Source organism: Triticum dicoccoides, chromosome 3A, assembly GCF_002162155.2.
Source record: "Triticum dicoccoides isolate Atlit2015 ecotype Zavitan chromosome 3A, WEW_v2.0, whole genome shotgun sequence".
In the NCBI taxonomy this organism is placed as follows: domain Eukaryota; kingdom Viridiplantae; phylum Streptophyta; class Magnoliopsida; order Poales; family Poaceae; genus Triticum; species Triticum dicoccoides.
This window is the reverse complement of record NC_041384.1, coordinates 489,449,063-489,464,931: the sequence shown is the minus strand read 5'-3', so window position 1 is coordinate 489,464,931 and position 15,869 is coordinate 489,449,063.

The following is a 15,869-nucleotide window of genomic DNA, read 5'->3' as shown; positions in this document are numbered from 1 at the left end:
CGACTGTCGAGGGAAAGTAGGCGAGCTGCGTCCGCCGCACCGCAAACTCACTCTCCGGCGGCTCCTTCCCCCTGGCGTCCTTGGCCACTCCCTTGCCTTTGCTGGTTTTGGGTGCCATGGCGGCTGCGAGAGGTGAAGGATGAAGGACAGGGAAGACGTGGCGGCGGTGAGCGAGAGCAAGAGCTTGAGGAGGAAGAAGGAGGGGACGGTGGTTCTGAGATTGGAGAAGGCACAGAGGGTAAATGAGCAGCGCGCCCGCGGTTATCCCTTTTTATGGGGAAGGCGCGGGCCGCCACTTTACCATTTACTGCGACATGACGCATGCGTGCGGAAACCGCCCCACGCATGACCCCCACGTCACGCATGACCCTCCACATCGCGTGCTCAACATGGATTGTGGGGAAGCGCAGCGAGCGAAGGAGTTACTACAAGCAAAATCCGCCCCGCCTGCCCGCGCACCGTTCTGGGCCTAGCCCAACAACGCGTCGCGCTTATGTGTGGCCCAGGTCTGGGGGCTCCTGTCAGTGTACAAAAGTAGGGGCTCTCCTTTGCACCCCTTTACTTGTGCACAGGCAGTCAGAGCCGTGCCCGCGGCCGCACTGCGCAGGGTAGAGGAGGGAAGCCGGAGCACAAGACAACCAAGGCAACGCCAAGACCAAGAGGCATAGAGAGCAAAAGGGCGAGGTGGACTCCCCCGGCAAGACCCTTGCCGGGGCGGCTTCCGCGGCACCGGCAAGATCCTTGTTGGGGCAATTTGCCCAATGCCAGTAGAGCGCGCCGCCCTTGAGCCAATGGGTTCCAACGCCATCAACTACACTGGAACCAAGGTTCGGGAGGCATCTCCATGGTAGCATGCAGATCCTTGTGGAGATCATAAATACACAAGATCAGATGAGGACCAGAAGACAACGATCGTTGGCAAGATACTTGCCAAGGAAATCCACGAGACCCCCGGCGAGATCCTTGCCGAGGACAATAACGGTGCCATGGCAAGACCCTTGCCGGGCCCACGGCAAGACCCTTGCCAAGGACATCTGCGGGACCGCAGCCAGGCCCATGTCTGCCAAGGCTCCACCGATGCTCCCATGCAGCTGCTAGCTCAACCAGCTGGGAGGCATCTGTGTGGCAGCATGCGGCCTCCACACTGACTCAGCAAGCACCTGCGTGGTGGCATGCAGATCTTCGTGAAGACTCCACCACCACGCCAGCCCAGCAGCCAGCCAACATGGCGCTACAACGCCTCGTCAGCTCGGACGCGCGTCGGAACCAGGCGAGGCGGCGACAGCTGGGACGAGCTTCCTTGTCGTCCCCGATAAAGCAAGAGGGTCACATCGATAGCGCATTAAATGCGTTTGTTCGACGATGCCAGAGGATAGACTCAGCCTCTATACACCTTTCCACCTCCTGTGTGCCATTGTGGCGACCCCTTTTTGGCTATAAAAGGAGGCCCGAGGCATACTGGAGAGGGATTCCAATCTTTGGAACTAGACACAGACCGTAGCTAGTTCAAGAACTCAAGAATGATAACCCACAAGTATAGGGGATCGCAACAGTTTTCGAGGGTAGAGTATGCAACCCAAATTTATCGATTCGACACAAGGGGAACCAAAGAATATTCTCAATTATTAGTAGCTGAGTTGTCAGTTCAACCACACCTGGAAACTTAATATCTGCAACAAGGTATTTAGTAGCAAAGTAATATGATATTAATGGTAACGGTAGTAAAAGTAACGATAGCAGTTTTGGTTTTATAGTAATTGTAACAGTAGCAACGGAAAAGTAAATAAGCGAAGAACAATGTATGAAAAGCTCGTAGGCAATGGACCAGTGATGGATAATCATGTCGGATGCGATCAATCATGCAACAGTTATAACATAGAGTGACACAGAACTAGCTCCAGTTCATCAATGTAATGTAGGCATGTATTCCGAATATAGTCATACGTGCTTATGGAAAAGAACTTGCATGACATCTTTTGTCCTACCCTCCCGTGGCAGCGGGGTCCTATTGGAAACTAAGGGATATTAAGGCCTCCTTTAAATAGAGTACCGAACCAAAGCATTAACACAGTGAATACATGAACTCCTCAAACTACGGTCATCACCGGTAAGTATCCCGATTATTGTCACTTCGGGGTTAACGGATCATAACACATAATAGGTGACTATAGACTTGCAAGATAGGATCACGAACTCACATATATTCATGAAAACATAATAGGTTCAGATCAAAAATCATGGCACTCGGGCCCTAGTGACAAGCATTAAGCATAGCAAAGTCATAGCAACATCAATCTCAGAACATAGTGGATACTAGGGATCAAACCCTAACAAAACTAACTCGATTACATGATAAATCTCATCCAACCCATCACCATCTAGCAAGCCTACGATGGAATTACTCACGCACGGCGGTGAGCATCATGAAATTGGTGATGGAGGAAGGTTGATGATGACGATGGCGACGGATTCCCCTCTGCGGAGCCCCGGATTAGCCCTCCCGAGAGAGTTTAGGGCTTGGCGGCGGCTATGTATTGTAAAACGCGATGAATCCTTCTCCCTGATCTTTTTTCTCCCCGAAAGTGAATATATGGAGTTGGAGTTGAGGTCGGTGGTGTGTTAGGGGGGCCCACGAGGTAGGGGGCGCCCAGGGGGTAGGCGCGCCCCCACCCTCATGGACAGGGTGTGGGCCCCCTGACGTGGATCTTTTCGCTAGTATTTTTTATATATTCCAAAAATAATCTCCGTTGATTTTCATGTCATTTTGAGAACTTTTATTTCTGCACAAAAATAACACCATGGCAATTCTGCTGAAAACAGCGTCAGTCCGGGTTAGTTCCATTCAAATCATGCAAATTAGAGTCCAAAACAAGGGCAAAAGTGTTTGGAAACGTATCAACTCCCCCAATCTTAAACATTTGCTTGTCCTCAAGTAATTCAGTTGATAAACTGAAAGTGATAAAGAAAAACTTTTACAAACTCTATTTGCTCTTCATGTTGTAAATATGTAAAGCCAGCATTCAAGTTTTTAGCAAAGATTATGAACTAACCATATTCACAACAACATTTAGGTCTCATGTTTACTCATATCAATGGCATAATCAACTAGCGAGAAATAATAATAAATCTCGGATGACAACACTTTCTCAAAACAATCATAATATGATATAACAAGATGGTATCTCGCTAGCCCTTTCTAAGACCGCAAAACATAAATATAGAGCACCTTTAAAGATCAAGGACTGACTAGACATTGTAATTCATGGTAAAAGAGATCCAGTCAATTCATACTCAATGTAAACTAACGATAATACATGCAAATGACAGCGGTGCTCTACAACTGGTGCTTTTTAAGAAGAGGATGATGACTCAACATAAAAGTAAATAGGTAGGCCCTTCGCAGAGGGAAGCAAGGATTTGTAGAGGTGCCAGAGCTCGGTTTTGAAATAGAGATGAATAATATTTTGAGCGGTATACTTTCATTGTCAACATAACAACTGAGAGATCTCGATATCTTCCATGCTACACACATTATAGGTGGTTCCCAAGCAGAATGGTAAAGTTTATACTCCCCCACCACCAACAAGCATCAATCCATGGCTTGCCCGAAACAACGGGTGCCTCCAACTAACAACAATCCTGGGGAGTTTTGTTTGCAATTATTTTGATTTGATTTGAGCATGGGACTGGGCATCCCGGTGACCAGCCATTTTCTCGTGAATGAGGAGCGGAGTCCACTCCTCTTGAGAATAACCTGCCTAGCATGGAAGATACAGACAACCCTAGTAGATACATGAGCTATTCGAGCATACAAAACAGAATGTTTATTCGAAGGTTTAGAGTTTGGCACATACAAATTTACTTGCAACAACAGGTAGATACCGTATATAGGAAGGTATGGTGGAATCATATGGAATAACTTTTGGGGTTTATGGAGTTGGATGCACCAGCAGTATTCCCGCTTAGTACAAGTGAAGGCTAGAAAGAGACTGGGAAGCGACCAGCTAGAGAGCGACAATAGTCATGAACATGCATTAAAATTAATCAACATCGAATGCAAGCATGGGCAGGATATAATGCACCATGAACATAAATATCGTAGAGGCTATGTTGATTTTGTTTCAACTACATGCGTGAACATGTGCCAAGTCAAGCCACTCAAATTGTTCAAAGGAGGATACCACCCTATCATACCACATCACAACCATTTTAATAGCATGTTGGCATGCAAGGTAAACCATTATAAGCTCCTACCAAATTAAGCATGGCATAAGCAACTATAATCTCTAATTGTCATTGCAGCCATTTTTCATTCATAATAGGCTGAATCAGGAATGATGGACTAATCATATTTACAAAAACAAGAGAGGTCGAATTCATACCAGCTTTTCTCATCTCAATCAATGCATCATATATCGTCATTATTGCCTTTCACTTGCACGACCGAATAGTGTGGATAATAATAATAGTGGACGTGCATTGGACTAAGCTGGAATCTGCAAGCATTCAATTCAATAGAGAAGACAAGGTATTGTTAGATCAACAATAATGCATATGAGAGCCACTCAACATTATCATCGTGGTCTTCTCCTCTCGACCCCCAAGGAAAAGAAAGAAAATAAAACTTTTTACACGGGAAAGCTCCCAACAAGCAAAAGAAGAACAAGAAATCTTTTTGGGTTTTCTTTTTAATTACTACTACTATAGGCATGGAAAGTAAACTGATTAAAAGATACAACTAATTTTTTTGGTTTTTCTTAAGGTTTTTCAAACACACAAGAAGAAAGCTTAAAAAGAAATTAAACTAGCATGGATGATACGATGAAAAAGTATGAGCACCGACAACTGGCATGAGTGTTTGAACATGAATGTAATGTCGTTGAGAAATACGTACTCCCCCAAGCTTAGGATTTTGGCCTAAGTTGGTCTATGCCCATGGATCAAAGCTGCCTTCTCTAGTGTACTAAGGAGGATCCTTAGGCTGCCACTGGTTGGCGATCTCCTACGGATTCCATTGATAAACAGATTGGCGGTGAGGATCAAGTGGTGGCTCCAGCTCGGGCTCTGGAGCTGACGTCAGGCTCCGGTAGGCATGATTGACCTCCGGAAGAACAAGGTACATGCCTGAAAATATGTTGAACAAAGAGAGCGCAGGCAAGGTAATAAACTCACAATATTTTTGTTAAATATCAATTTATATTTGAGTATCTTCTTATTATCCTTAACAATAAACTCATGTGCTACCATACTCTTATAATCTAGAACAATAGGAGGCAGCAAATTTTCATCTTTCTCATGATGTCTGATAGGTATATTAAAGTGTGCAGCAAGGCGCGAGGCAAAGATGCCTCCGAGGACGGGGCCCTTAGTACGGTTCAGATTTAACCGTTTAGCAACAATAGCGCCTAAACTGGAAGTAGTATCATGAAACAAGGCATGGCACAAAATAACAATATCAGGAGCACTAAGGTTTCCATAGTTCCCGCGACCAATTAAGCATCTACTAGCAGATATTGCAAAGTAACGTAGAACAAGAAAATGTTTGCTAGTGATTCTTGCATCGGAAACTTTCCTCGTTTCCCCTACAGAAATTGTATCAATAAATCCCTCCACATCATTACGATGTGGTTTCTCTATGCTTCCCTCAAAGGGTATCAAACAGACCCGGCAAAAATCATAAAGTGACATCTCCTTATGCTCATCATATAAATAAAATTCCACTGAAGGTGGCGATCTCCTAGCATGGAAATGAAAATTTTGCACAAAAATATTGGTGAGTAAGAGATACTATTCACGCTGGTCGTGGAGGAAGGCGGTGAGGCCTGCATTCTCAACCAAATAATAAAAATCTTTATGAATCCCGGCTTCTCTCAAGAACTCATCACAAGGACATTCACATGGCCGAACCTCCGCAGTACGAGGGAGATTATACTTTGGCTTCTTGTTCTCTTCACTTTGCTTATCCTTCGAGCTTCGGCTCGATGAGCCCCTCAAAAATCTTTACATCTTTTTCTGAAAATTTCTGAAATTAATAGTAACTTAAAATAAAAGTGGACCAAACTCAACAAGATTGATAGCAACTACTCCTACAAGTTCCTAGAGGCCATATCATGCATTAAAACTAATTTTGACCACATAAATTTGACATGCAAGCTCAAGAACAGGGTCACCTAAGCAGCAAAAAAATTGCAATAAATAAAGCACTAGAACAAAAACTAATTGGACCATTGGAGGAGTCACATACCAAAGAACAATCCCCCAAAGCAGTTTTGTGAGAGGAGCTTTGAGCAAGGAGATCGAAAATGGCAGCAAGATGAGCTAGAACTCGGGTTTGAGCTGGCTAGTGATTTTTTCTGGGTGAAGGAGTGTGTGTGTGCAAGGATAAGTGGAGGGGACCCACGTGGGGTCCACGAAGCAGGGGGGCGCCCTCCACCCTCGTGGGCACGTGGTTGCTCCCCCTACTGTGTTCTCAATGCCTAAAATCCTCAAATATTCTAGAAAAAATCATATTTCATTTTCAGGGCATTTGGAGAACTTTTATTTTCGGGATATTTTTTATTGCATGGATAATTCAGAAAACAGACAGAAAATACTATTTTTGCTTTATTTAGTATAAATAACAGAAAGTAAAAAGAGGGTACAGAGAGTTGTGTTTTCTAAATTCATCCATCTCATGCTCACCAAAAGGAATCCACTGACAAGGTAGATCAGGTCTTGTTAACAAACTCATCTCGAAAAACATGAAACCGGAGAATTTTTTAATAACACTAGGTTACCTCAACGGGGATATGCACGTCCCCAACAATAAGAATATCATATTTCTTCTTGACAGTAGGAAGAGGAAATTCAAAACCTCCAATAGTAATTGTTGAAAATTTTCCAATAGAATTGATACTGTGGACTTGCGGTTGTTTCCTCGGAAAGTGTACCGTATGCTCATTACCATTAACATGAAAAGTGACATTGCCTTTGTTGCAATCAATAACAGCCCTGCAGTATTCAAAAAGGGTCTACCAAGGATAATCGACATACTTTCATCCTCGGTAATATCAAGAATAACAAAGTCCGTTAAAATAGTAACGTTTGCAACCACAACAGGCACATCCTCCCAAAGACCGACAGGTATAGCAGTTGATTTATCAGCCATTTGGAAAGATATGTTAGTAGGTGTCAACTTATTCAAATCAAGTCTACGATATAAAGACAGAGGCATAATACTAACACCGGCTCCAAGATCACATAAAGCAGTTTTAACATAGTTTCTTTTAATAGAGCATGGTATAGTTGGTACTCCTGGATCTCCAAGTTCCTTTGGTATTCCACCCTTAAAAGTATAATTAGCAAGCATGGTGGAAATTTCAGCGTCCGGTATCTTTCTTTTATTTGTAACAATATCTTTCATGTACTTGGCATAAGGACTCATTTTAAGCATATCAGTCAAACGCATACGCAAAAAGATAGATCTAATCATTTCGGCAAAGCGCTCAAAATTCTCATCATCCTTTTTCTTGGATGGTTTAGGAGGAGAAGGCATGGATTTCTGAACCCATGGTTCTTTTTCTTTACCATGCTTCCTAGCAACAAAGTCTCTCTTATCATAACGTTGATTCTTTGATTGTGGGTTATCAAGATCAACAGCAGGTTCAATCTCTACATCATTGTCATTGCTAGGTTGAGCATCAACACGAATAACATCATTAACATTATCACTAGGTTCATGTTCATTACCAGATTGTGTTTCAGCATCAGAAATAGAAATATCATTGGGATTCTTAAGTGTGTCAACAACAGGTTCACTAGAAGCATGCAAAGTCCTATCATTTTTCTTTTTCTTCTTCTTAGAAGAACTAGTTGCATCTACATTAGTTCTCTGAGAATCTTGCTCAGTTCTCTTAGGATGGCCCTTAGGATACAAAGGTGCTTGAGTCATTTTACCTCCTTTAGTCATAACTCTAACATCATTAGCATTTTTCTTATCATTTAATTCATTGAGCAAATCATTCTGAGCCTTGAGTACTTGTTCTACTTGAGTGGTAACCATAGAAGCATGTTTACTAATAAATTTAAGTTCACCTTTAACTCTAGACATATAATCACTCAAGAGTTCAAGCATATCAGCATTACGTTTCAATTGTCTACCAACATAAGCATTGAAGTTTTCTTGTTTAACAATAAAATTATCAAACTCATCTAAGCATTGGCTAGCAGACTTATAACAAGGAATATCACCTTCATCCAATCTACAGAGAGAATTTAACTTTACTACCTGTGTCGGGTTATCAAGACCATGTATTCCTTCAATAGGTGGTAAATTCTTAACATCTTCAGCTTTAATACCTTTTTCATTCATAGATTTCTCTGCCTCTTGCATATCTTCGGGACTGGGAAATAGAATACCCCTTTTCTTCGGAGTTGGCTTAGGAGTTGGTTCATGAAGTGTCCAATTATTTTCATTAGTTAACATATTATTCAATAGCAATTCAGCTTGATCAACAGTTCTTTCCCTGAAAACACAACCAGCACAACTATCCAGGTAGTCTCTGTAAGCATCGGTTAGTCCATTATAAAAGATATCAAGTATTTCATTTTTCTTGAGAGGTTGATCAGGCAAAGCATTAAGTAATCGGACAAGCCTCCCCCAAGCTTGTGGGAGACTCTCTTCTTTAATTTGCACAAAATTATATATTTCCCTAAAAGCAGCTTGTTTCTTATGAGCGGGGAAATATTTAGCAGAGAAGTAATAAATCATATCCTGGGGACTACGCACACAACTACGATCAAGAGAATTAAACCATGTTTTAGCATCACCCTTTAATGAGAATGGAAATAACTTAAGGATAAAGTAATAGCGAGTTTTCTCATCATGAGTAAACAGGGTGGCTATATCATTTAATTTAGTAAGATGTGCCACAACAGTTTCAGATTCATAACCATAGAAACGATCAGATTCAACCAAAGTAATTAACTCAGGATCGACAGAGAAATCATAATCCTTATCAGTAATAAAGATAGTGAAGTAGCAAAAGTAGGGTCATATTTCATTCTAGCATTCAAAGACTTTTCTTTAAGCTTAGCTAATAATTTCTTAAGATCAGATCTATCATTGCAAGCTAAGAAGTCTCTAGCAGTTTCTTCATCCATAACATAAACCTCATGCACAACAGGCATTTCATATCTAGGGGGAGAATCTTCATCATCACTTTCATCAATATTATCAGTTTCAATAATTTCATTCTCTCTAGCCCTAGCCAGTTGTTCATCAATAAATTCACCTACTGGCACAGCATTATCAAGCATAGAAGTAGTTTCATCATAAGTATCATGCAAAGCAGAAGTGGCATCATCAATAACATGCGACATATCAGAATGAATAAAAGGTGTAGGTGTCGCAAGTTTACTCAAAACAGAAGGTGAATCAAGTGCAGAGCTAGATGGCAGTTCCTTACCTCCCCTCATAGTTGAGGGAAAAATCTTGGTTCTTTGATCTTTAAAGTTCTTCATAGTGACCAGCAGATACAAATCCCAAGTGACTCAAAGAATAGATCTATGCTCCCCGGCAACGGCGCTAAAAAATAGTCTTGATAACCAACAAGTATAGGGGATCGCAACAGTTTTCGAGGGTAGAGTATTCAACCCAAATTTATTGATTCGGCACAAGGGGAGCCAAAGAATATTCTCAAGTATTAGCAGCTAAGTTGTCAATTCAACCACACCTGGAAACTTAATATCTGCAACAAGGTATTTAGTAGCAAAGTAATATGATTGTAATGGTAACGGTAGTAAAAGTAACGGTAGCAGTTTTGGTTTTATAGTGATTGTAATAGTAGCAACGGAAAAGTAAATAAGCGAAGAACAATGTATGAAAAGCTCGTAGGAAATGGACCAGTGATGGATAATTATGTCGGATGCGATCAATCATGCAACAGTTATAACATAGGGTGGCACAGAACTAGCTCCAGTTCATCAATGTAATGTAGGCATGTATTCTGAATATAGTCATACGTGCTTATGGAAAAGAACTTGCATGCCATCTTTTGTCCTACCCTCCCGTGGCATAGGGGTGCTATTGAAAACTAAGGGATATTAAGGCCTCGTTTTAATAGAGTACAGGACCAAAGCATTAACACATAGTGAATACATGAACTCCTCAAACTACGGTCATCACTGGTAAGTATCCTGATTATTGTCACTTTGGGGCTAACGGATCATAGCACATACCAGGTGACTATAGACTTCCAAGATAGGATCACGAACTCGCATATATTCATGAAAACATAATAGGTTCAGATCTGAAATCATGGCACGCGGGCCCTAGTGACAAGCATTAAGCATAGAAAAGTCATAGCAACATCAATCTCAGAACATAGTGGATACTAGGGATCAAACCCTAACAAAACTAACTCGATTACATGATAAATCTTATCCAACCCATCACCGTCCAGCAAGCCTACGATGGAATTACTCACGCACGGCGGTGAGCATCATGAAATTGGTGATGGAGGAAGGCTGATGATGGTGATGGCGACGGATTCCCCTCTCCGGAGCCCCGAACGGACTCCAGGTCAGCCCTCCCTAGAGAGTTTAGGGCTTGGCGGCGGCTCCGTATCGTAAAACACGATGAATCCTTCTCCCTGATTTTTCTCCTAGAAAGTGAGTATATGGAGTTGGAGTTGAGGTCGATGGAGCGTCAGGGGGCCCACGAGGCAGGGGGCGCGCCCAGGGGGTAGGCGAGCCCCCACCCTCGTGGACAGGGTGTGGGCCCCCTGACATGGATCTATTCGCCAGTATTTTTTATATATTCCAAAAATAATCTACGTTGATTTTCAGGTCATTCCGAGAACTTTTATTTCTGCACAAAAGTAACACGATGGCAATTCTGCTGAAAACAGCGTCAGTTCGGGTTAGTTCCATTCAAATCATGCAAGTTAGAGTCCAAAACGAGGGCAAAAGTGTTTGGAAAAGTAGATACGACGGAGACGCATCAAAGAACACTCAAATATACATCAAAGGAGGACTAGGGTTTTATGCGTCTCCGCTGTCGGATTTCGGGTTCCGGCAAAACCCTTGAGGTTCGAACACTGGGGTGCGCACGAAGATCTCTCCGCCCCCCTAGCTCGCACGCTCTACAATGTCACGGCCTAGCTCGACGAACCCAAAGAACATGAGACACAAGATTTATACTGGTTCGGGCCACCGTTGTGGTGTAATACCCTACTCCAGTGTGGTGCGGTGGATTGCCTCTTGGGTTGAGGATGAACAGTACAAGGGAAGAACAGCCTCGCGAGGTGAGGTGTTCTTGTGCTTGGTGTGCTTGTGTGGTTTGAAGGTCGGAATCTCCTTCCCTATGGTGGTGGCTAGTCCTATTTATAGAGGCCCTAGTCCTCTTCCCAAATATTGAGCGGGAAGGGATCCCACAACAGCCAAATTCGAAGGGAGACAACGAGTACGAGCTATCCTGACAAAAGTAGTCTTTGCCTGCCTAAGGCTCTAGTGGTGACGTCGTCTTGGGCTCCATGGTGACCTCCATCTCGTCGTCCTGCTGGTCTTGGTCTTGTTGCACCGATATGGAAACCTTTGCCTGATGCCTCGGGACTCCTCGCCTACGCTTGCCCCTCTAGCACCAAAGAGGAAACGAGGACACTGCGTGTGTTGGCGCCCACCTGATTCCACTCGTCATGGCTTGCGTCACAGGAACCTCGCGAGGTGTCCCTTGCCTTGATCTCTCCGCCCCTCGCAAGCCAGCCTGGTGAGGCTGCCCCTGAGAGGTCTTGCGTCGTCCGCCTCGCAAGGGTCTTGAATGTTTGCTGGTGAAGATGGGCCGTAAGGGCCGCTGGTGGAGCCACGCTGCGGGCCGCAGGCAGGCATGTCTGGGGACCCCCGTTCCCAGAACAACGACAGTAGCCCCCGGGCCCAAGGCGCGCTCGGGCTTGGCTTCAAGGCGAAGCCAAAGGGCAAGGGCGAAGCGCCGAGGGCCCTAATAGCCTGTGGACCTGCTTGACACATGGCGATCGATTAGACGTGGGTGGCCCCGCTTCCCCACGCAACCTTGATATCCGCCTGGCTAGGCGGCCACGGCGTCCCACACAGTTTTTCCCCCTTGCTGGCAACGCACCCCCCGACTCCTTCGCTTCCTCGAACCTCAGCTTCATCTCCCAATCCAACCTGAGCTCAGTCCTCCCCATCATTATGGCGCCGAACCGGACGGAGAAAGGGAAGAAGCCCCTAACCGCAGTCAACCCGCCTCCTACCGTCGAGCCCGCTGTTGGCAGATCGCGGGTGCTCAATGAGGAGGCCATGGACAAGGTCCGCCTTGCGCTCGCCACCAGCTTCAACGAATGGGGTAGGACGGTGGCCTGGCTGGCGTCCCGAGCTTCTGTTGATAGAGCAGCCACCGAGGTCCTGTTCTTCATCGATGCCCTACACGTAGGTCTGGTTCCCCCGTTCTCCGCCTTCTTCAACGTCGTGCTTTCCCATTACTAGATTCATCTGCTGCACTTAGATCCCCAATATGTCGCTCTTCTTGCCATCTTTGCCTTCGCCTGCGAGGCCATGGTGGTCATCGCCCCCTCCGTGGCCCTTCTGCGCCATTTCTTCTTGCTGCACCTGACCGACCCCCGGCAACGCTCGGGGTGCTTGAGCTTCCAGGCCGTGGCGGCGACGGTCGGCTCGTGGATTGACTTCGAGCTCCCGCTGTCTGCGAGTTCCGGACACGGTGGGTGTACGTGGATGTCAGAGTGCTCAGCCATTTGCTCTTGTCTCTGTCTGCGCCTGCCGTTCCCAGCTCCGGCTGGGCTCACAAGAAGCTTACAAGCCCCTGCCTTGCCTTCGTCTGGCTCCGGATGAGGGGGCTGAAAGACCTTGGCTTGACCGCGCCCATGGTGATGGAGGAGTTCCTCCAACGCCGCATCACCCCTCTTCAGCCCCATTCCCGGCCGATGTGGGCCTTATCCGTCAGCCCGGATCGCATGATGCTCCAGGAGTCTGAGCTTCCGCTTGCGGCACGAAGAACAATGCTCGAGGTCCTGTCGGGCAACCCCTCGCCAGCCGATATGCCACCAGAAGGTTGTCTCCTATACTGCTGCCCGAACATGGTGGAGTTCATGGGGCAGATGCCCCCCTTTGACGAATGGGGGCTGCATCCGGTTGGCCTTGAGGGGTCCCGTGTGAACCCCGTCACTGTGGTGCCCATCTTTGCTGCCGGCACCGAACTTGCCCCAAGAGTGGACGTAGGGGGGCAAGTATCACCGAAGACTAGAGGCTCGGGTGGTGCAGCGTTGGAGCCGCCCGCAGTTCCTGAGGCGTCAACTTCGGGGGCCCGCAACTCCCGCGCCGAGGAAGTAGTTGAGGGGCGACGCAACCTGCTGCTCCCGAGGCCAAAGCTCCCGAGGCCTTTGGAGGCCGTCACGAGGCGGTACCTGATGGCTCTCCCCAGCTTGGTGATCCTGAGGTCATCTCCTCGGGCGCTTCACCTACCACGCCCCGCACTGGTTTCCACGCCCAACGCTTCGGCCGGCTCCGTGTTGACTTCGATGCGCTCCGCAAGAGGAAGGGGTCCCTAGGCTGCGGCAGCGGTGCTCTCCGGCCGTTGAAACAGAGGAAGTACATTGCCATAGATGAGTAAGTACCTTGTCTCTGTAATTCCTTGGGTGCTGCTTCCCTTCCTGATGGTGGTTCTCCAGGATCCCAGCTGCTGAGGCCGTGAAGCCCCTAGGGAAGCAAACTCCTCCTACCTCAGATCTCCCGCTGGTCTTGAGGGTCCCAGGCCAATAGGATGCCCCCGTCGCAGGGTCAGCTGCAGAGGCAGATGCACTGGCTTGGCGCCTTGAGCCCGCGCTCCTGCCATCTCTTCTTTATGGCCTCGTCGGAGGTGTGACGAGCGTGCCAAGGTCTCCTCCTCTGGTTATGAGTGGTGACTGGATAGCTTCGGTCCTGGTTCCTTCTTTGAGAGGCGAGCCTCATCCTGACCGGGCTCCTGCTGAAGCCCAGTTGGCGTCCGGAGACGCGCCAGCTCCCAGCCCCCTGCGGGAAAGGGGTGAGACGCTTCGGGTCCCGACGACGGCCCCTGTTGTGGAGGATGGAGTCGGTTGTGCGCTCAAAGCTGCACACGAAAGGAGCATCCTATGCCACAAGCTCTTTCGGGAGGCGATGGGCGCGATGAACCGGCTTGGCGGGGAGCTCGCGGATGTAGACGCGCACCTTGAGGCTGAGGGTCTTTAGCTGGTGGAAGAGTGGCATAAGCTGAAGGTGGCCATCAATCTTGGGCGCCACCAATGCGAGCTTGATAACGCAAAGGCCGAGGCTTCTCTTGCGACCTCGTGCGACCTCATGCGAAGCTTGCGCCCGAGCCTTGGAAGAAGCTCGTGAAGTTGATCGACGCCACGAGATCGCAGAGAAGCGCGCGTGGGAACTCCAAGCCTGGAGTGCCTCCCTGGAGCAGCAAGTGGAGGTGCGTAAGGCTGCCCTAGCATTGATGAAGGGGACGCATGCCGAGGAGGAAGAGATCATGAGGCGCGAGGAAGTGCTGGAAGCCGCGGAGCGCAGCCTTGAGCTCGAGCGGTTGGAGAAGAGGGAGCGCCAGGTTGCCCAAGCTGAGGACGCCGTCGACGCACACGAGGCCAAGGCCCAGGAGGAAGTCGACCGCCAGACGGCCAAGGCCCACGCAGATCTTGTGGGCAGGTACGACCTGAAGTTGAAGCTTGTGGAAGCCGAGGCGGTGGGCAGGACCAATGCCCTCAGGTCAGGGTTGGATGAGGCCGAACGTCGCGAGAAAGCCGCTGCGGCCGCCCTGTCTTCGGTGCAAGTCGAGCTGGCTTCCGCATGTGCTGAGCTGCTTTCCCTTCAGTAGCGGGTTGTCGGCGCCAAATCCTCCGTGCAGCGGGGCAGGGAGGAGGCGCTCCGGGGGCAGACGCTGGAGCGTGAGCACGCCCCCATGCTCCAAAACCTCAGGACCAGAGCCAATGCGGCGCCGGGTGCCGTCTGTGACGAAAATGCACCTCATCCCCACTCGGATGACTACGCCAGCCACCTTCTCTTCTTCACCGACGTGGTGACACGCCTGGAAAATTGGTCCGAGAGGGCTCGCGTGCTTGTCGAGAAGAGAAGCCGCGGCCTGCTCAAGCATGCATTCTCCCGTGTCTTCAGCCACCTCTAGGACACCTACCCCAACTTTGAATTCGACGCTGCCATTGTCCCCGTGCACGAGGCCATCCGGGGCGACCTGGTGCGCTGGGTAGAGGACAATGTGGATGCTCTAGTCAGAGCCTTCACCTCCGAGGATGACGCGGTGGTGGTCGCTGCGGATGAAGGCGATGTGATCGACGATGGCGCGGGCGACGCTAGCAATGGTGATGGTGATGCTGGTGACGAGGATGGTGGTGCCAGTGACGGTGACGATGATGCCAGTGACGCGTCTGAGGGCGTCCCAGAGGATACGGCGAGCAATATGTCCGATTGAGCCCGTGCTCCCTCATTACTGAGCCTGTAAGCAAAAACTTGGGAACGGCCCTGAGAGTTGTGAGAGCATTCTGGTAGGGGGAGCCCCTCATGTAAACAGATAACTACCTCTATTCCTTAGGCCAAGCTAAACATGTGTGTTTTTACGGGCCCGCGAGTTATGTCGCGAGTTTACTACCGAAGTTTACCTTGGTCAGGACCGGTTTCCTTACAGTTCATGAGGTCGTGAGCTCCTGAAGGGCCTGCTAATCCACCCGAGAGGGCGTCTCGAGGAGCAAGCGCCAGCCATGGAAGGGTGCACGCGCGGCGTGCGCGTGCCGCTCCTAGCCCCCGCTCTCGAGGGGCTCGCGGCGGGAGGCAACAGGTGCGAACTCCGAGTCGGGCAAGGAACCAGAAGGCAAGAAATCGAACGAACG